At 40.1% G+C, this 20,426-nt stretch overlaps 1 protein-coding gene across 3 annotated transcripts in view; it reads left to right on the plus strand.

Annotated features, from left to right (window-relative positions):
• PCDH19 (protocadherin 19) overlaps positions 1-20,426 on the plus strand; it is a 124,258-nt gene that overhangs the window by 6,890 nt on the left and 96,942 nt on the right. The gene's annotated exons all lie outside the window — the stretch shown is intronic.

Below are 20,426 nucleotides of genomic sequence, written 5' to 3' on the forward strand. Positions count from 1 at the left end.
CTGTCACTAAGAATGAACATTTCAGAAATTAACTATGATTTGAGGTAGCTCTGTTTCTCTTTACCAGGTATGAATGTTTTCAAATGGAAGCATTTTTTTTAACACTACGTGGTCTGATGTTTGCTGGCTCTTGAAATACAAATAATAACATGGATGATGGTGGGTGGGTGGGTGGAAGGCTGTAAGTAACAGTTCTTAGGTTGGTTTCATTTTTCCATGAATTGCTTAAGTCCGTCTTTGGTTGGAAATTTGATGCACTGGGAGACATATCCCCTCTTCCAGGCCACTAATGAAAGGAATACAGTATATTTGAAAGGCGCTTCCACATTTTTTTGAAGCACCTGCACAGCCATTGTCTCCTTTGATCCTTGCAATAGTTATCTTGATAGATTGCCCTTCAGTAGATGAAACAGAGTCCAGAGATGGTAAGGGAGTTGTTCAGACTCACAGAACAAGGCGTAGAGAGACACACAGAGAGAGGAGGGGGATAGGAAGGGAGAGGAAGAGGGAGATGGAGAGGCAGAGAGAGAGAGAGAGAGAGGAGAGACTAGATCACAGGGCTCTATAACTCTCTGACAAGTGCTGTTTCAGTGACACCTTCCTGCCTCGGAAATAATTCAGCCTGACACACCTAGGCTATGATGCATATAAAATGGTCTCATAGTATTTGTATCAATTTCATAGGGCAAAGGGTTTTAGGACTACTTGGATCAATTGCTTTTCCTAGTTTCCTGAAAAATCATTCTCATCAGAAGTAATTGGACCTAGAGCAGTGCTTTTAATGAGAAACCGATGATCTTCTGCCGGCAACAAAAGCACCAATATTTTCAATCTATAAATCTATAAATAAGGATTTATTGAAAATCCAATATCATGCTACAGAGGCACAGTTATAATTATGGATATCAGAATATACTACTAGGAACTAGATCATAGATTTTTTAGAAGACTACTTGTGGACTACTAAGAGTTCAGCAATGGAGAGGAAGAGATAGTGCTCTGTGGTGCAATCATGATTTTGAATCTGGGGACACCTCTTGGTATGGAAGCCCTCTGAGTCTCTGTTTCCTCATCTACAAAATGGGCACGTCTACCATGCAAGGTTGGTCCAAGGAATAATATGACATTGTGTAATGTAAAGGGTATGACTCATACATGTTCCCTGAATTGTAGATCTCTTCACTAGACAATAATTGGAGAGTCATTTATGATGGCCTGCACCCCTGAGTGTGACCCCATAGACACTGTAACTAAGGAGGTATTAAAGTTGGTTTTGTATAGATAACACCTACAAAGTGTTGTGGTTGGAGTATTCATATTGGATGATAAACAATGGAGGTGAAAGATGGCACAGTTCTGGGTTCAGGTGCTGACTGCTATTGCTTGTGGAGATTAATCATCTGAGGGCTTGGTGATTATTTCTGTAATCAATTCAAGGCACTAGAGAAATGTGGGCTCTGGTGCTTATGAGATACTTAGAGGGGGCAGGAGACCTATGACTGTGTGTGTCTGCATGGTTTACTGAAGATCTTGGTGTTCTTTTTGATTCTCCTATAGGAAGAATGAAATAAAATATTGCTTCATTTATTTAGAAAAGCGATTGGAAGTCTGAATTCTGATCCTCTCCCCAACTCACAAAGCCACATGCTCTTCTTTTTTTTTTTTAAGATTTTATTTATTCATTTGAGACACAGAGATACAGAGAGAGAGAGAGCATGAGTGGGGGGAGAGGCAGAGGGAGAGGGAGAAGCAGGCACCCCGCTGAGTCAGGAGCCCGATGTGGGGCTCGATCCCAGGACCCTGGGACCATGACCTGAGCCGAAGGCAGACGCTTAACCATCTGAGCCACCCAGGCATCCCCACATGCTCTTCTTATTTAACAAAATCACAGAGATGTAGTGTCTAGGGCTAGTCAAGGGTCAAGGCAGTGTGTACTAGACACAGTGAGGCTAAGTCTGTATTTCGAATACGCAGTCCTGTAGAGTTCAACTGACAAACCCATTCAGAAAGAGGAGAGACCCTCCCACGACTGAGCACAAATCAGGCCATTTTAACCTGCATCTGTCACAAAGTTATGCATGGGGAAAAGGACACTTCTCCTTTCCATATCAGAAGCCCCTGAACGAGGACTAGGTAGAATACTTAAGTACAGTGAAATCTACAGAAGAGCAAGAATGGTTGATTTATACATTCAGCTAATATTTATTGAAGGCCTACTTTTTTTCTGCTCTAGGCTCTGGTGTTATAGAAATAAAAAAGATGTTCCGTCGTCTCAAGGAATGTACATTCTAACAGGGGAGACAAGCAAACAGGTGATTTGCAGTATGGAATGATTTATGCTACTACTGCGTTCAATAGGATATTCTCCATTCCTAGAATAGTAATATCCTGATATATTTCCTACCTTCTCTTTATATTTTCCTATTAATTAATTAACCCATCCAAGAAACCACCATTTATTAAGAAGTTATAACAGAGTGCTAAGTGCTATGATGTGATAAATATGAGATTCTATGGTGACTTCTGTATTAAATTTTACGTCACATTTTTCTTTACATTATTTCATCAAACCATTCTTTTATTTGTTCATTAATTAACCCCAATAGCATTTGTCTCACCCTTAGAATGTGCTAGACACTGTACTACTTGCCCAGGATCCAAAAATAAAACACTTGATCCTTGACCCTAGGGAGTTTACAAGGAGACAGACAAGTAAACAGGTCAGTTCAACTCAGGATAGCAATTCTTTTCTGAGCATATGTTACATTATTACTCTCCAGGTTGGGACCAAAGCACTGCACATTAGGTTTCTCGGCTGGGCTACCTTGTGACAAACCCACTCCCTTCTTTAGCTGCAGAGTCAGTTAGAAGGCTTACAGTGGCATTATAAAGGAGTTGGAACTTCTTCCCTTGCAGCACTCCATCATACCTTATCACCATGGCATTAGATATCAGTAAGCATTATTAGAGAATCCAATGTGCTCAGCTGTGTGGCAGGTACCATGGGGATCCCAAATAAATATGAGATGCAGCATCTGCCCACAGAGAGTTCAGTCTGGTTGGGGAGCTAAGATCACCCAGTGATTTCCTTACAAGCAATACAAAAGAGTTTCTAACCACGTTACTTTGTAGACTTCTTCGCGCTCCCCTTCTGCTTCTTCCTTGGCAACCCTGCTATCATTTATATGTAGACTTACTGTTGAGCTCTTAAGGTTTGGTGCTGTCTGCAAAAGGGTAACTTTTGCATCATTGTGCAAACCTAGCCACATCTGAACATTGTTGGCTTTAGAAACCAAAGGGAATGTGATGGCAAATGCAGTTAAGTAGGTAAGGTAAAGGGAATGGAGCACGAGTCTAGGGAATTGGAACTCAGCCTTTAGTATCACAGAGACTGTCTCGCCTAGAATAGCGTATCATTATTTACCAGTCTTCTGATGTTGGTCAGGAAATCAGCCACGTGGATTTTGTGGTTTTGTACAGAGATTTGAAGAGGGAAAGTGGAGAATGTCTTTGCTGTTTACAGGAGACTTTTGTAGAATTAGTGATGTCAGGTATCCCTTAAATATTTTAAACTGAAGGGTGAGATTTGCATTTCTTGGCATCCTGGTATATTTAGTCCATAGATTTAGTATATGCATAAGTGAATGTACGTGTGGAGGGAGGAGAGTGAAAAGAGGGAAAAAGAGATTGAAAAAGAAAGAGAATGGATGAAAGAGAATAATAATAGGCTTGCCAGTTCGCTAAGATTTTTCTAAAAATATTCCAACATTTTTAGAGTCTCCTTATTATGGCAAATACTTTTTCTTCCAATCTCATGAAATGGAGGCATGCCTCCTGGGCACCCCTGGATGCTGGAAAGTGTTACTCCTCTGTACATCAGCATCTCTGCATTACCCTTTTTGTCACCCAAGCCGTGATCATTGCTGGAGGAAGATGCAATTCATTTCTTCTACTGCTAATGGAGACGTGATTAGACCTCTTCCTGCTTTTAGGAGATGTCAAATGGCCCATACACCCAGTCTCTTTGGTGAGACATTTTAAAATTTTAACTTTCTAACGTTGAATGATTCTGAGCTGACACTCTGAGGGAGTCATAGTAGGCAAAAGTTTCCCGAATTCTAGTCATATGTGCATAGGGATTTAGATTTTGGTTTCAAACTCAATCTTGAGTTCTTTCTATTTTTCTACCTTTCACTAGGAAACTGTAGCATCTTCAATATGAGACATCCCCCTAAGGATGTGTGTGCTCTGCTATGGCACTGAGCAGTGGAAGAGTTTGCAGACTAAGGATGTATGTGGCAGACCAAATTGAATGCTTCCTGTTATAGGAAGTCTCAATGCATGTCATCTTAGTGCAAATAATGAAACTAAAACATCAGTTAGGCTTTGAAGAAAAATAGGAAGAAAGAAACAGCTCATCATGCTTTGGTCCCTAAAACAGAAGTTTTAAAGTTAGGGATTTGCAGGGATTTGAGTGAAACCCTGGGTTAAGGAACTAGAAGAGCAGCCCCAAACCTATCAGATGTCAGATTCAGAAATCACTAGGAAATTGATATGGATGATGAAGCTGGTTTGGATAGCAAGGAAATGACACCACCTCCAATGAAAACAAACCAACAAACGGTTCAGTGAGCGTTTTTTATTTTACTTTTTCTTGTTATGACAGCGTCTTGGAACCACCTAAGTCTTATCCCTAAGGGTCAAAAGTAACCCTCAGGCTGCGGAAGGAAGCAATGGAAAACAGTGCAGCCCGCATCTTTTCAGGAATCGGCACTCGGGTTTTCTTTAAAAATCAAAGGCTTAAAAAAAAAAAAAAATAAAAATCAAAGGCTTCACTTCTACTAGGAGACATTCTAGGGCCACCCATTGTCTACATTGTATCTTATTGGCCCATTCACATCTAGCAGAGGCAGTGCGTCTCCCAGTGGGGATCTGCTTGCAAGATGTGTTCCAGAATAAACCGTTCCTCTCTCGTCTCCATGCAACTGCCGCAGAACTGAGTTAGTTTACATTAGTATTTGCTAATTTATTATTATCATTCCTTATTGGCAATTAACTGGTTACCTTAGAGATCACCTCTCTCCCCATACACCTTCACTAAAGTTGAGCTCAGCCAGAGGGCTTGCTAATGATCCCGAGATTTCTCTCCCGAGGGGACTGGAGGCAGGACATTTTCCATAGAGGGCTCTGAGGCTTTGGAATTCCTCTTATGGGAGGACCACTTGTTTTGGGTCCTGGTGGCCCTACCTGGTTTTTCTTTGATTGTGGATTAGACTTACAAGGTGGGAGGAGCTGCAGACCTCTCCTTCCCTATCCTTGCCCTGTCTTGGCTGTGGTTTTGGTATTCTGTGCCCGGAGGCTGAAGCTTGGGGTGTGGGGGATTGCTTGTTAGGAATTAGAGGGCTAAAAAAAGGATGAAGCCACCTCCTGGCAAAGCTGGAGTCTTTGAATTACGGCGCTGCAGTGGATCTAAGGCAGCTGCTTGGAGTTTAAGATATTGACCCCTCTGCTTGTGTATCTCAGCTTTCAGGGCTTAGGGGAGACCAAGCTTGGCTGGATCGAGTGTCTCAGATGTGGGTAAATGAAGCCATTTGTACAAGAGGCCTGTGTGTGAGAGGCGGAAGGCTGGCTCAGGAGCGGCCATTTTCCCCTACTGAGAGGAGGCTTAATTTCTTGATGTGTGACTGGCTGGCCTTTAATGTGAGCCTCATTTACTTCGAACAATTGAGAGGCTTGAAGCGAAAGTCCCAGAGGATCAGTTGTTTGTAGAGGGAAATGCTCTTCAAGTTACATTTCCTTTTTGGCTGTTGTGTAGTTACGAGTGGTTTTTGTGTGGGCTGCATGGTGAGGGTCACTCTGCTTCCAGTGGGTGTACCCAGGCTGCTAGCGCCTCCCTGTGTCACCCCAGGGAATGCTGTGGAAGGTACTGAGGCTGCCTGGAGAAACAGCTCTGCCAGCTTCAGGAACTTGGGCTCCCATGCAGAAATCTCATTTGTTATATCATTCAGCATTTTGCTTAAAAATATTGGCTGGGACTACACAGTTCCACAGCATCCCTGGAAGAGATGTGAGAAGGAACCAGTATTTACACTCTATAATCATGAAAATGGAGTTACAGCGAGGACAGATGGCTCAACTAGGCACACAACATTTTGGGGCCAAACCCGACTCCATTTTGCTTGACAGCAGTTCCTCTGGTCCAGCTTCAAAGTGCTTTCTGTCACAGAACAGAAAGCCTGTTTGGGTGTCACAGGAGGACCTGTGGATATACCTTTGAACGGTCGGTTGTGTTCCTGAAAAGCTGTGCAGCAAGTGCGTGTTTTGTAAATTAGCCCTTGTATTAACCACAGTGATGGCATTCCATATTTATAGGAACCCTGCGGTGGATTTGTTCATAAAAGAAAGAGCCCCATGTAATGTGAATAAACAACTCCTGACCAATGTCCTTTGTTAAGTCTGGACTTTTCCAGTGAAAAGTGAGATTCCTCACATGGGAGAGATTTACAAAACCTTTGAAAGGTGGGCCAATTCATTATTCTCTTGAGTTCTCACCATTTGGCTTTCCTGGTTGAATTTCACTTACTTAAAAAATGTGATTATGTAATATTTAAAATACACGGCATCCAGAGAAGACAGGTACATTTAACAAATGCTACATTTCATATTTGTTCCTGATGATTTAAAAAAATTAAAGGTTACAGCTACCCCCTTCCCATCCTCTTCATCTCCCTCCACTCTTTGTAAGCCTGTGGCTGGACAAACTGAAGCCTCTTGGGAATGTGTTTTGGTGCTACTTGCTTTAGCCTCCTGAGCTCACTCCTGAAAGAGATGGCTCTCACTTTGCTGCTCCAGGTTCTGAACGCTCCCCAAGTCAATAAGCGGTTCTCGGATTCAGTAGAGCCTGGGAATTACTTTGGAAAATGAAAAGGCTCTCTTATACTTCCTTTAAATTCAGCTTTTGGGGAGGTAGAAGAAAGGTTTTTTCAGGAAGAAAAAAGGAGGTTTTTTCAGGAAGAAAAAAAATGAGAGTGAGAGGTAGACAGATGGACAGACAGACAGGTGTTAGGTGTTGGGGTAGCTATCTTGAGTTTTGAGCAGACCGTTTGTGATCGAAGCAGACCGGAAGCTTGATGTGAAGTCTGCATTCTCCTTGAGCTCAGTGCTCATGGACGAGCACCAGGCCTTCTTCATGTCAGATGCTTAAGCACTGCCTTGGTGTGCATAGACTTCAGATGCTCCATTAAGTCTCTGAGTGCCGGGGTAGCCAGTTTTCAGCTTCTCCCACTGGGCCCCATCTGGCTGCTCTTCCGTGGCAAGCTGCTCTCCCTCACTGCCACCAGCACTGTGGCCTTGGTGGTCCCTGCTTTCTGGATTATTTTCATTTCTATATCTGATTTCCAGAGCATGAAGGGCACCTCTTCTCAGATTGTGTAGTTTGCTCTTCTCAACAAAATGGATTCTCTGTGCAAGCTGGCAGGAAGATAAATTCAATCCAAAGGCCAGAGTCTCTCCCTTTAGGGGAGTGTGTGTGTGTATGTGTGTGTGTGTGTGTGTGTGAGAGAGAGAGAGAGAGAGAGAGAGAGAGAGATTGAGAGTGATTTGCTTCTCACCCACTTATTCTGCCTCTGTGGTGATGGAGCATTTATGGGCTGGGCTGGCCTGATTATACACATGTCTATGAGCTTAGGCACTCAGAGTCCCCCTCCCCAGCCGTTGACACTCTGCTGGTTACCTTCCTGAGGAAAAGCTTCTAAGTCTAGTCACAACAGGGTGTTATTCCCCCACATGTGAGGCCAGGGCACCCCAATTTGATACAGCCCAGGAACAGATCTCCTGGGGGCTACTTTTAATTGAGAGCTCTGAGTAGGAAGCAGCCAAATAATCATTGCTATGTATGCAACCCAGCTTAAGAAAACTTTGTAGGGAATTTCAATTCCTTGGAAATTATTTTCGGAGGCTCAGTTTCTCTTTTTGTGCCTTTTGGACATAATTCTGTTTCAAACTCTACTCTAATCCTTTAATTCACTTGGCTTGAGGAAATCTTATCCAGGTATGTAGCTATAAAACCATATCTTTTCTAAGTGAGATGTATGAGCAGGAATCAGTCTGTATTCAGGGCGATTGGTTTAACCTTTAAATAACTTTTTTTTTTTTTACAACTAAAGATGTCTGTAATCTAGCATTCATATATGAAACTTGACGTGTTTGAAGGATGCAGGACTCAAAATGCAGGTCTGAGCAGAGACATCTGGCTATAGGTAATGGTGAATGGCTTGTTGGAAGACTGATTTCCTCCTCTGTGCTGCCAGGCACAGTGACCCATGGTGAGGACACAGGCACACTGCATTCCGAAGATTGGCATTGACTCTGATCTTGCCATACTGGTCATTTCTTTAACTAGTGCATTTCCATTTCCTCAAGTACAGACTCTCAAGTGATGGAGTATGCTAATGGCAACGTTTGTTCCTAAGAGCTTAGGGGAGAGAACAGGATGGCATTAGCATTAAATAATAAATTTTCCATGGGACTTTGCCTGATTTTTTTAAAATTTTTTATTGTTATGTTAATCACCATACATTACATCATTAGTTTTTGATGTAGTGTTCCATGATTCATTGTTTGTGCATAACACCCAGTGCTCCATGCAGAACGTGCCCTCTTTAATACTCATCACCAGGCTAACCCATTCTCCCACCCCCCTCCCCTCTAGAACCCTCAGTTTGTTTTTCAGAGTCCATCCTCTCTCATGGTTTGTCTCCCCCTCCGATTCCCCCCCCTTCATTCTTCCCCTCCTGCTATCTTCTTCTTTTTTTTTTTCTTAACATATAATGTATTATTTGTTTCAGAGGTACAGATCTGTGATTCAACAGTCTTGCACAATTCACAGCACTCACCATAGCACATACCCTCCCCAGTGTCTATCACCCAGCCATCCCATCCCTCCCACCCCAACCCCCACTCCAGCAACCCTCAGTTTGTTTCCTGAGGTTAAGAATTCCTCATATCAGTGAGGTCATATGATACATGTCTTTCTCTGATTGACTTATTTCGCTCAGCATAACGCCCTTCAGTTCCATCCACGTCGTTGCAAATGGCAAGATCTCATTCCTTTTGATGGCTGCATAATATACCATTGTATATATATACCACTTCTTCTTTATCCATTCATCTGTCGATGGACATCTTGGCTCTTTCCACAGTTTGGCTATTGTGGACATTGCTGCTATAAACATCAGGGTGCATGTACCCCTTCGGATCCCTACATTTGTATCTTTGGGGTAAATACCCAGTAGTGCAATTGCTAGATCATATGGTAGCTCTATCTTCAACTTTTGAGGAACCTCCATACTGTTTTCCAGAGTGGTTGCACCAGCTTGCATTCCCACCAACAGGGTAGGAGGGTTCCCCTTTCTCCGCATCCACGCCAACATCTGTCGTTTCCTGACTTGTTAATTTTAGCCATTCTGACTGGTGTGAGGTGGTATCTCATTAGGTTTTGATTTGGATTTCCCTGATGCCGAGTGATGTTGAGCACTTTTTCATGTGTCTGTTGGCCATTTGGATGTCTTCTTTGGAAAAATGTCTGTTCATGTCTTCTGCCCATTTCTTGATTGGATTCTTTGTTCTTTGGGTGTTGAGTTTGATAAGTTCTTTATAGATTTTGGATACTAGCCCTTTATCTGATATGTCATTTGCAAATATCTTCTCCCATTCTGTCGGTTGTCTTTTGGTTTTGTTGACTGTTTCTTTTGCTGTGCAAAAGCTTTTTATCTTGATGAAGTCCCAATAGTTCATTTTTGCCCTTGCTTCCCTTGCCTTTGGCGATGTTTCTAGGAAGAAGTTGCTGCGGCTGAGGTCAAAGAGGTTGCTGCCTGTGTTCTCCTTTAGGTTATTGATGGACTCCTGTCTCACATTGAGGTCTTTCAACCGTTTGGAGTCTATTTTTGTGTGTGGTGTAAGGAAATGGTCCAGTTTCATTCTTCTGCATGTGGCTGTCCAAATTTCCCAACACCATTTGTTGAAGAGACTGTCTTTTTCCCATTGGACATTCTTTCCTGCTTTGTCAAAGATTAGTTGACCATAGAGTTGAGGGTCCATTTCTGGGCTCTCTATTCTGTTCCATTGATCTATGTATCTGTTTTTATGCCAGTACCATACTGTCTTGATGATGACAGCTTTGTAATAGAGCTGGAAGTCCGGAATTGTGATGCCGCCAGCTTTGCTTTTCTTTTTCAACATTCCTCTGGCTATTCGGGGTCTTTTCTGGTTCCATACAAATTTTAGGATTATTTGTTCCATTTCTTTGAAAAAAGTGGATGGTATTTTGATGGGGATTGCTTTGAATGTGTAGATTGCTCTAGGTAGCATTGACATCTTCACAATATTTGTTCTTCCAATCCATGAGCATGGGACGTTTTCCATTTCTTTGTGTCTTCCTCAATTTCTTTCATGAGTATTTTATAGTTTTCTGAGTACAGATCCTTTGCCTCTTTGGTTAGATTTATGCCTAGGTATCTTATGGTTGTGGGTGCAATTGTAAATGGGATCGACTCCTTAATTTCTCTTTCTTCTGTCTTGTTGTTGGTGTATAGGAATACCACTGATTTCTGTGCATTGATTTTATGTCCTGCCACTTGACTGAATTCCTGTATGAGTTCTAGCAGTTTTGGGGTGGAGTCTTTTGGGTTTTCCACATAAAGTATCATATCATCTGCAAAGAGTGAGAGTTTGACTTCTTCTTTGCCGATTTGGATGCCTTTGATTTCTTTTTGTTGTCTGATTGCTGTGGCTAGGACTTCCAATACTATGTTGAATAGCAGTGGTGACAGTGGACATCCCTGCTGTGTTCCTGACCTTAGGGGGAAAGCTCTCAGTTTTTCCCCATTGAGAATGATATTCGCTGTGGGTTTTTCATAGATGGCTTTTATGATATTGAGGTATGTACCCTCTATGCCTATACTCTGAAGAGTTTTGATCAAGAAAGGATGCTGTACTTTGTCAAATGCTTTTTCTGCATCTATTGAGAGGATCATATGATTCTTGTTCTTTCTTTTGTTAATGTATTGTATCACGTTGATTGATTTGTGGATGTTGAACCAACCTTGCAGCCCAGGAATAAATCCCACTTGGTCATGGTGAATAATCCTTTTAATGTACTGTTGGATCCTATTGGCTAGTATTTTGGTGAGAATTTTTGCATCCATGTTCATCAGGGATATTGGTCTGTAATTCTCCTTTTTGATGGGGTCTTTGTCTGGTTTTGGGATCAAGGTAATGGTGGCCTCATAAAACGAGTTTGGAAGTTTTCCTTCCATTTCTATTTTTTGGAACAGTTTCAGAAGAATAGGTGTTAATTCTTCTTTAAATGTTTGGTAGAATTCCCCTGGGAAGCCATCTGGCCCTGGGCTTTTGTTTTCTGGGAGATTTTTGATGACTGCTTCAATTTCCTTAGTGGTTATAGGTCTGTTCAGGTTTTCAATTTCTTCCTGGTTCAGTTTTGGTAGTTGATACATCTCTAGGAATGCATCCATTTCTTCCAGGTTATCTAATTTGCTGGCATAGAGTTGCTCATAATATATTCCTATGATTGTTTGTATTTCTTGGTGTTGGTTGTGATCTCTCCTCTTTCATTCATGATTTTGTTGATTTGGGTCATTTCTCTTTTCTTTTTGATAAGTCTGGCCAGGGGTTTATCAATCTTGTTAATTCTTTCAAAGAACCAGCTCCTAGTTTTGTTGATCTGTTCTACTGTTCTTTTGGTTCCCATTTCATTGATTTCTGCTCTGATCTTTATTATTTCTCTTCTCCTGCTGGGTTTAGGCTTTATTTGCTCTTCTTTCTCCAGCTCCTTTAGGTATAGGGTTAGGTTGTGTACTTGAGACCTTTCTTGTTTCTTGAGAAAGGCTTGTATTGCTATATACTTGCCTCTTAGGACTGCTTTTGCTGCATCCCAAAGATTTTGAACAGTTGTGTTTTCATTTTCATTGGTTTCCATGAATTTTTTTAATTCTTCTTTAATTTCCTGGTTGACCCATTCATTCTTTAATAGGATGCTCTTTAGCCTCCATGTATTTGAGTTCTTTCCGACTTTCCTCTTGTGATTGAGTTCTAGTTTCAAAGAGTTGTGGTCTGAAAATAGGCAAGGAATGATCCCAATCTTTTGGTACCGTTTGAGACCTGATTTATGACCTAGGATGTGATCGATTTTGGAGAATGTTCCATGGGCACTAGAGAAGAATGTGTATTCCGTTGCTTTGGGATGGAATGTTCTGAATATGTCCGTGAAGTCCATTTGGTCCAGTGTGTCATTTAAAGTCTTTATTTCCTTGTTGATCTTTTGCTTAGATGATCTGTCCATTTCAGTGAGGGGGGTGTTAAAGTCCCCCACTATTATTGTATTGTTGTCAATGTGTTTCTTTGCATTTGTTATTAATTGCCTTATATAATTGGCTGCTCCCATGTTAGGGACATAGATATTTACAATTGTTAGATCTTCTTGTTGGATAGACCCTTTACATATGATATAGTGTCCTTTCTCATCTCTTATTACAGTCTTTGGTTTAAAATCTAATTTGTCTGATATAAGGATTGCCACCCCAGCTTTCTTTTGGTGTCCATTAGCATGGTAAATGGTTTTCCACCCCCTTACTTTCAATCTGGGGGTGTCTTTGGGTCTAAAATGAGTCTCTTGCAGACAGCATATCGATGGGTCTTGTTTTTTAATCCAATCTGATAGCCTGTGTCTTTTGATTGGTGCATTTAGCCCATTTACATTCATGGTAACTATTGAAAGATGGGAATTTAGTGCCATTGTATTGCCTGTTAAGGTACTGTTACTGTATATTGTCTGTGTTCCTTTCTGGTCTATGTTACCTTTAGGCTCTCTCTTTGCTTAGAGGACCCCTTTCAAGATTTCTTGTTGGGCTGGTTTCGTGTTTGCAAATTCCTTCAGTTTTTGTTTGTCCTGGAAGCTTTTTATCTCTCCTTCTATTTTCAATGGCAGCCTAGCTAGATATAGTATTCTTGGCTGCATATTTTTCTCGTTTAGTGCTCTGAATATATCATGCCAGTCCTTTCTGGCCTGCCAGGTCTCTGTGGATAGGTCTGTTGCCAATCTAATGTTTCTACCGTTGTACGTTACAGATCTCTTCTCCCGAGCTGCTTTCAGGATTTTCTCTTTGTCTCTGAGACTCGTAAGTTTTACTATTAGATGTCGGGGTGTTGACCTATTTTTATTGATTTTGAGCGGGGTTCTCTGTGCCTCCTGGATTTTGATGCCTGTTTCCTTCCCCAAATTAGGGAAGTTCTCTGCTATAATTTGCTCCATTATACCTTCTGCTCCTCTCTCTCTTTCTTCTTCTTCTGGGATTCCAATTATTCTAATGTTGTTTCGTCTTATGGTATCGCTTATCTCTCGAATTCTGCCCTCGTGATCCAGTAGTTGTTTATTTCTCTTTTTCTCAGCTTCTTTATTTTCCATCATTTGGTCTTCTATATCACTGATTCTTTCTTCTGCCTCATTTATCCTAGCAGTTAGCGCCCCCATTTTTGATTGCACCTCATTAATAGCCTTTTTGATTTCAACTTGGTTAGATTTTAGTTCTTTTATTTCTCCAGAAAGCGTTTCTCTAATAACTTCCATGCTTTTTTCAAGCCCAGCTAGTATCTTTAAAGTGATGATTCTGAACTCTAGATCTGACATCGTACTAATGTCCGTATTGAGTAGGTCCCTGGCAGTCGGTACTACCTCTTGTTCTTTTTGTTGAGGTGATTTTTTCCGTCTTGTCATTTTGTCTGGAGGAGAATAGGTTAATGAGAGAACAAAATGCTAACAGGATAACAATGTCCCCAGAAAATATACTCTAAACAAATCAGAAAAGACCTGAAGCCAGGGGAAAAAGGAAGGAAAAGAAAGAAAAAAGAAAAAGCAAAAAAAAAAAAAAAGAAAAAGAAAAAGAAAAAGACAAAAACAGAAAAAAAAACAGAACAAAACAAAAAAAAACAGAATATGATCAAATATGATCAGGCTGGTACATAGATCAGTGCCACACACTAGATTTTGGGTGTATTTTGGTCTGTTAGAAGATAGTGCCTCCCAAAATTTTAAAGAAAGAAAAATTTATATATGTACAAAAATAAGGGTTGATATGATGAAGGGATGGAATATGACTGTAAAGATGAAAATTATAAAAAAAATTTATAAAAGGAATTGATAAGAAGTTGTTTGAAAAAAGAAAAGAGGATTTAAAAAAAAAGAAAGGAAAAAAAAGGGGAGAATGTGATCAGGCAGGAGAGTAGAACAAAACCATACACTAGAGATTTAGGGTATATTTTGATCTGTTAGAAGAAACTATCTCAAAATTTTAAAGAGAGAACAACTTATATATATATATGCCAAAAATAAGGGTAGCTACTATGAAGGGATAGAATATGACTCTAAAAATGAAAAATAAAAATGTTTTTTAAAAAAGGGATTGATAAGATGTTGGTTGAAAAAGGGAAAAAGAAAAAATCAAAAAAAAAAAAGAGTTAAAAAAATTAACTTTGAAAGACTAAAGAATCATGGTAAAAAAGCCATGGATTCTATGTGCATTATTCTCCTAGCGCTGGAGTTCTGCCATTCTCATTGATCGGTAAACTTGGTCTTGGCTGGCTGTTCTCCCTGATCTTCTGGGGGAGGGGCCTGTTGCCGTGGTTCCCAAATGTCTTTGCCAGAAGCGGAATTGCCCCACCCTTGCCGGTCAGGGCTAAGTCATCTGCTCCGGTTTGCTCTCGGGAGCTTTTGTTCCCTGCACGCTTTCCGTACAGCTTTGGAGGCTGAGAGTGAAAATGTCGGCCTCCCAATCTCTGCCCCGGAGGAGCCGGAGGAGCCGAGAACTCGGGGCCCTGCTCCTCAGTGAGCCCCCAGAGAAAAGCAGTCAGTCACTCCCGTCTCCCCGGTCTCCGGCCACACTCCTTGCTCATCCAGCCTGTGACCAAGCATTTCTATCTCTGGCACCTGACCCCGTGTGGAGTCTCCAAACCCAGCAGATCCCTGCGGTGTGCTCCCGGGCCGCTCCTCCTGGGGAAGGAAGGGGAGTCTCCCCGGATCTGCTGCTTGTTGGGTCCCTGCTCCAGGAGCAGTGGCCCGACTGTGCCGTGGATCACAGTTTATGGCAACCCCGAGCTGAGAGCCCGTGCCTCGGCTCCGTCTCTGCAGCCGGCTTCCCCACTCCGATACCTGGAGCTCTGCCGCACTCAGGCACCCCCGGTCTTTCTGTGACCCCGAGGGTCCTGAGACCACACTGTCCCGCGAGGTTTCCACCCCCCACTTAGCCACCGGAGTGGCGTCCCTCAGCGGAGCCGACTTCTACAAGTTCCGATTTTGTGCTCCGCGGCTCTATCACTTGCCAGAAGCGGCCTACGGAGGCCCCCTCCCCCGCTGTCTATCCTCCCGAATATCGCCTCGGATTCACTTCTCTGCACGTCCTACCTTCCAGAAAGTGGTCACTTTTCTGTTCAGAGAGTTGTTGCTATTCTTTTCTTCGATCTCCTGTTGAGTTTGTAGTGTTCAGAATGTTTTGATCCCTATCCTGAGACCAGACGAAATCCAGGTCTCCTACTCCTCCACCATCTTGCTCCGCCCCTGCCTGATTTTTTAAAATTGTAAGACAATTTATGATAGTTATGGCTCTTTAGAAACAAATCTCAAATGCTACATAAGAAACACCAGTTTTCTGTATGGCTTGTGAGCTTGCTACTGGGGTGTATGTCCTTATACCTCCAGGTCACTCTTTTAATTTTGCCTCTCCTGGGTAATTTTTTTAGAGATGGAAAAAGGCAGGTGCCTTGTTGTGGAAAGAAATACAATAAGGAAATGTCTGAAATGGAAAAAAAAAGTTAAACTGTCTTTGCACAAACTATACCTTATAGAGTGACCTGATAGAGCAAAACTTTATAAAACTAGTAAGCCATAATACCGTGGCACTGGGCATTGTTGGAGTGGCATCAGGGGACTCAGTCTTTGCACATCTGATCATCTGGTGTCCTTAAGAAGAGATCACGGAAGGTGGAGAAAAACCTGCAACTGCTAAGGTTTGTGGCTGGGCACAGTGCCATATTTGGAGGTATGGGAGTCAAAGAATGTGTGACATTTGCATTACCTTGCTCTCCTCTGAGCCTAGCAAGCTCCATCAGGACAGTTATCTCTAATGTGTGAGCCACCCCAAGTCACTGTATTCCCAAAGATAACAATCTAGAACTGTAATTCTGGGATAGGGGAGGAGGTCACTAGCAAAACAGATGAAACAGAATTAAAAACCTCGTAAAAGAAGAGCTTCAGTTCATTGAAATCTATTATTACTAAGGAAACCACTCCAAGACATCGAGAATTCTGAAAAATCCAAACAGATGCCAAACTGCATCAACCCTGGAACAATTATGTGAGGGGATTGGGTCAGGTTATCTCCAAGTTCTTTTGCAGCTCCGATTGTAATTCTGTGAATTTTATAGCATTGGTTTGAAGGGCTTCCTATAGCTGAGTGCATTAAGGTTTGAGTCCATGTGATCACAACAGCTGCCCTGTAGGTGGTATTGAGGGTAAGGAACTTATCTATGACAGGTGAGGCAATAGGTACAAGCCTTTAGCTTTTAAATGAGGGCAACATATTCTGTGTCCAATGTAGGTTGCATGTCAAAACTCAGTAGCCTCCCCATTCAAATAGGTTTTCCTGTCCAATGTAAGTTCTGTCATAAAGGTAGCAATGAGTATACTAACCTTGCTTCAGTTGGTCCATACTTGTTCTAGGGATGTGTAGCAGATACATTCCTCTTGCCAGGGAAACTAGACTTTTCAGAAGAACACAAATTCACTTAAATATAAATTATGTTGATTATCATGCTACCTAAAATTTCACAGAGCTGGAAGTCACCGAGATCTCCTTTTTAAGTTTGGTATTCTTGAGAACTGTTTTGTATATCATGATAAATTATCTAACCTTTCATACTGTGGAAGGCCAACATTATGGAAATAAGCAGCTTTTTATTCCATTCTAAGGTCAGTCTAACCAAATTATGCAACTTCTAATGCAATTGCTTGAAGCTTCCACTTTGAATGTTTTCTCATTTTAATACCTTGCATGAGATAAATATTTTAGCTACTATTCATTCTTAACAATATATTTCACTGATTGTCATTCTCTTTGTGGTGTTTGTTGGCATGAGGGGCAGTTAGTTCACCATGGCTTTCCTCATTTTGCTGTTTGCTATAGATAATCAGCAAAGAGCCAGAATTCAGTAAAAACATATATTTTTGTTGTCGTTATTTTTAATTTCAGACCATGGGAAGCTCACTGAGCCCTATAGAATAAATATATGTGGGGCACGTGGGGGTTTTGCTTGCGCGCCAAAAGTGACGTAGATTTTCTTTTAAAGTAGATTTGATTCCAGAATTACTAAACCATTAAACTCAATGCATGTTGGACACTGGCGGATGGCATTCAGCAGGATTTGGGGCACTGTCTGTAACAAAGCAATCTATTTCTTGCACAGAGTAAACTGCTATTTCAGGGGCAGAGGAGGTCAGTTAGGGAGCCCTTGGGAAGCTCTGTTTTACTTTTAAGCCCCCTAAAGAATATTTTTCAGGGGCTCCTTGAAGGCAGGGACCAAGCCTATAAAATTCCTTTTGTATGGTGTCAAGTGTTATTAAGTTTTGTTACTTGTGAGTTTCTACAGTGCTTGTTATGCCCTGATCTTACAGGGTATTCATTTATTCTAGGTGAATCCTGCCCCTGTGGATATGATGATTTGCCTTCAGACTTTAGTGAATGGACTTTCTGTTTAGTAGTTAGGCTCTTTTCAAAAAAAATATTTTGGCTTGAAAACATTTACCCATTCATCCACCTACCAATTATTTGTAGATCATCCTTTACTGACCAGCTCCATACTCAGCTCTGAGGGATAGAGAAAGTATAAGGTACCAACCCTCATAGCTTATGTTATTATTGAGGAGACAAGATGAGAGGTTAAATACATTAAAAAAAACAAACGATGGTGAAAGTAAGGATTATTTACTAAATGGTGTTATGTGATTATATTATTGGAAAAAAATAGCTTTTTATTTCCCATTATATGACAAGTAAATTCCATATAGATTAAAGAGTTAAAATTTTAAGATGAAAATGCAAATAATAAAATCAATTGAAAAGGACTTCAGAGATATAAAAGCAATAGAAATGAACACAAAGAAAAAGACCAGCAGCTCTATTAAAATTTAGAAATATCTGTATGTCTAAAAAATAGTAAGCTAAATTAAAAAATAAACTATAAGCTGGGGAAATATTTTAAATTTATATAGCAAAGAACCTATATTTATTCTAGAAATATTTATATAGTGCTTACTATGTACTAGTCAGTATTCAAGGTGCTGGGGATATGAGTGAACAAAATAAAGTCCCTGTCTTCATTATGCACACAAACAAGAAACAAATAAATATGTAATATGTTCGGTGATGATATGGAGAAAAATAAGGAAGGATAAAGGTTACATGTTCTGTCAGGAATGAGGGTTCTCTAGAAAGGTCAGGGAAGACATCTTGGATAAGGGGACATTTAAGCAATGCCTTTAATATATAAAGAGCTCTTACAGATCAATAAATAAGACAAATACCACAATATAAAAATTATGCAAAAGACACAAATTGATAATTCATAAAGAGGCTGTACAAATTACCAGTAGATACAAAAATATTTCAATCTTAGTAACTTAACAATAGCAATGGAATGCCAATATTAACTTTTAACTACAAACACTATATGTACTTATTAAAAAGTCTAACAATATAGGAGCCTATAAAATAGAAGCTAAAGTCTCCACAACTCTCTCCTTATTAATCCATTACCTTGGGGGAACGACAGACAACAATTTGATGTGCAAGATATCTTATTTTTACTTAGAGAATTAGGAAAAATTAAAAAAAATATATTCAGCATTGGCAAGGGTATGGTTATCATATACTGCTACATGGAATATAATTGATAGAATTGAAATTGACATAATCTTTCTTGGGGGCAATTTGTCAATACACGTTAAAAGCCCTGAAATATCTAGTTTCTTCTTCTGGAAGTTATCATAAGGAAATTATTTTAAATTTGCCTAGAAATTCATGTTCAGGGGTGTTAAATTCAGTACAATTTTTAGAATTAAAATATTGAAAATATCCTCAATATCATCAGTATGTAAATGTCTAAATATGATACGTACATTGCTAGAATACTGTGAAGACATTAAAATAACATTTTGAGGAATACTTAATGATGCAAGAAAACACTCTTTATATAACATACGGTAATTGAAAAAAATCAACAAATGAAACAGCATGTATAGATTGATTCCAATTGTTTAAAAATATAGGAAAAATACTGGAAGGAAAATTATTAAAGCATTAATAATTATCACAGGTTGCAGGAAATCAGGCAATTTTTACTTTTGAAAAATAGTTTTCTAATTTCCCAAATTTTCTATTTTGAACACGCAGTATTTTTGAGATCAGAAAAGCAATTACTTAAAAGAGATAACTACATACTATACAGTAAATATTAAGAACCAAAGAGGTGGCATAAAATTATAAATTATTCTGAGGCAGGACATACCATTTATGTTCTTTATTTTCATTTTCAATCAGATCACACCTTCTAAATTTTTCTTATTTTTCCTTTTTTGGAGGTCTCTGTCAGATGAAGGTTCACATTAAAAAATAACCCTTTTCTTTACAGTTTACCTTTTCAATATGAGAAATAATATTACGAAAAATATTTTTTCCTTCTTCACTTTTCTTACCCATATGTATACTCTTGTGAAAGTAGATTCATCTCACCAGTGTTAGACATCTGGTTCACGAATTTTATTTTTAGAATGAGAGATTTTATAATAGTAACATTTAACTGTAATCTGTACAGATTTTTAATACTATGAAAATGATATAGGCTTTGTCTAAGGGTCGCTTTTGGCAAAATATATTTTTTCAGTGTCCTTTTCAGGACCAAATAGCCAGTTTGAGGGAGGACCTTTTTAGTATTCCTCAATATGCGATTTCATATTTGGGCTTCTCGAATCTGAGGCATACAATAGCCCCCAACAATTTGGAACAAAAAAAGGAGGGAGTTAATGAGTTGGCTGTCACTGAGAGGCTCAAAATTTCAAATCCAGCCTTGGTTAAATGCAGTATTTTTTTTCAACAAAACGGAATGAATTCAATCTTTCTTTCTTTCTTTCTTTCTTTTTTCTTTTTTGCTTCTTAATGCTTTATTGAATTCAACCTTTTTAAGAAAGGCACATTTATTTGATTGACTCCCCATTTAGTAGCCTAACTTTGTACAGCATAAATAAAAAAAAACCCAGCATCCTTTGGGACACCTCTTTAATTGATGGCTGTATAAACTTGATATAG

Source organism: Halichoerus grypus, chromosome X (genome assembly GCF_964656455.1).
Source record: "Halichoerus grypus chromosome X, mHalGry1.hap1.1, whole genome shotgun sequence".
In the NCBI taxonomy this organism is placed as follows: Eukaryota; Metazoa; Chordata; class Mammalia; order Carnivora; family Phocidae; genus Halichoerus; species Halichoerus grypus.